Below are 2043 nucleotides of genomic sequence, written 5' to 3'. Positions count from 1 at the left end.
TGCTGCTAGTATTATCAGCAAGGAGTAACCCGAGTTTTACATATATTCATCGCACGAATACGAAATTCCAACATCATGCATTCATGAAAATTCTCTGTTACAAATACAGTACTTCACATGTGTCAGAGACCTCTGTTTCCAAAATAAGGTATTCATGAAAGCAACTCATCTCTTTTATAAAAACGTTACTTACTGCATGTGTCAAAAGGATAACCACTACACTATGTTTCCGCCCGGTTTCGAACCAGGGACCTTCGTGTAAATCGAACGTGATAACCACTACACTACAGAAACTGCTGCTAGTATTATCAGCAAGGAGTAACCCGAGTTTTACATATATTCATCGCACGAATACGAAATTCCAACATCATGCATTCATGAAAATTCTCTGTTACAAATACAGTACTTCTCACATGTGTCAGAGACCTCTGTTTCCAAAATAAGGTATTCATGAAAGCAACTCATCTCTTTTATAAAAACGTTACTTACTGCATGTGTCAGAAGGATAACAAATACACTATGTTTACGCCCGGTTTCGAACCAGGGACCTTTCGCCTGTAAAGCGAACGTGATAACCACTAGACTACAGAAACTGCTGCTAGTATTATCAGCAAGAAGTAACCCGAGTTTTACATATATTCATCGCACGAATACGAAATTCCAACATCATGCATTCATGAAAATTCTCTGTTACAAATACAGTACTTCTCACATGTGTCAGAGACCTCTGTTTCCAAAATAAGGTATTCATGAAAGCAACTCATCTCTTTCATAAAAACGTTACTTACTGCATGTGTCAAAAAGGATAACCACTACACTATGTTTCCGCCCGGTTTCGAACCAGGGACCTTTCGCGTGTAAAGCAAACGTGATAACCACTACACTACAGAAACTGCTGCTACTATTATCAGCAAGGAGTAACCCGAGTTTTACATATATTCATCGCACGAATACGAAATTCCAACATCATGTATTCATGAAAATTCTCTGTTACAAATACAGTACTTACTCACATGTGTCAGAGACCTTCTGTTTCCAAAACTAAGGTATTCATGAAAGCCAACTCATCTCTTTTCGATAAAACGTTTATGAAAATTCTCTGTTACAAATGTCAAATGTGTCAGAGACTCTGTTTCCAAAATAAGGTATTCATGAACAACAGGGACCTTTCACGTCAAGGGAAACGTGATAACCACTACACTACAGAAACTGCTGCTACTATTATAAGCTCCCGAGTTTTACAGATATTCATTGCATTTCGATCCAAAATAAGGCATTTATTAGAACAACTATTCTCTGTTACAAATACGGTACTTACTGGATTTGTCATAGAGAACTGTTTCCCGCCCGCTTCGAACCGGGGACCATTCGAGTGTAAAGCAAACTTGATAACTACTAAACTAGAGAAACTGCTGCTGGAATTACTAGTGTAAAACCAAATTGCAGATATTCATCGCACGAATTAAATTCCAACATAATGCATTTATGAAAATTCTCTGTTACAAATACAGTACTTCTCACATGTGTCAGAGACCTCTGTTTCCAAAATAAGGTATTCATGAAAGCAACTCATCTCTTTTATAAATACGTTACTTACTGCATGTGTCAAGAATGACTGTTTCCTCCTGGTTTCGATCCAGGGACCTTTCACATGTAAAGCAAACGTGATAACCACTACACTACAGAAACTGCTGCTAGTATTATCAGCAAGGAGTAACCCGAGTTTTACATATATTCATCTGAAATTCAACATCATGCATTCATGAAAATTCTCTGTTACAAATACAGTACTTCTCACATGTGTCAGAGACCTCTGTTTCCAAAATAAGGTATTCATGAAAGCAACTCATCTCTTTTATAAAAACGTTACTTACTGCATGTGTCAAAAGGATAACCACTACACTATGTTTCCGCCTGGTTTCGAACCAGGGACCTTTCGCTTGGCAAGCAAACGTGATAACCACTACACTACAGAAACTGCTGCTAGTATTATCAGCAAGAAGTAACCCGAGTTTTACATATATTCATCGCACGAATACGAAA

At 37.7% G+C, this 2043-nt stretch overlaps 1 non-coding gene across 1 annotated transcript; it reads right to left on the bottom strand.

The window, feature by feature from the left end:
• Window positions 1-820: 820 nt before the first annotated feature.
• trnav-uac lies at window positions 821-893 on the bottom strand. Its single transcript has one exon. It is a non-coding gene; the product is annotated as a tRNA-Val (tRNA).
• Window positions 894-2043: the final 1150 nt, after the last annotated feature.

This window comes from Oncorhynchus gorbuscha, unplaced genomic scaffold, assembly GCF_021184085.1.
Source record: "Oncorhynchus gorbuscha isolate QuinsamMale2020 ecotype Even-year unplaced genomic scaffold, OgorEven_v1.0 Un_scaffold_18753, whole genome shotgun sequence".
NCBI lineage: Eukaryota > Metazoa > Chordata > Actinopteri > Salmoniformes > Salmonidae > Oncorhynchus > Oncorhynchus gorbuscha.
This window is presented reverse-complemented; position numbering and strand designations above follow the sequence as displayed.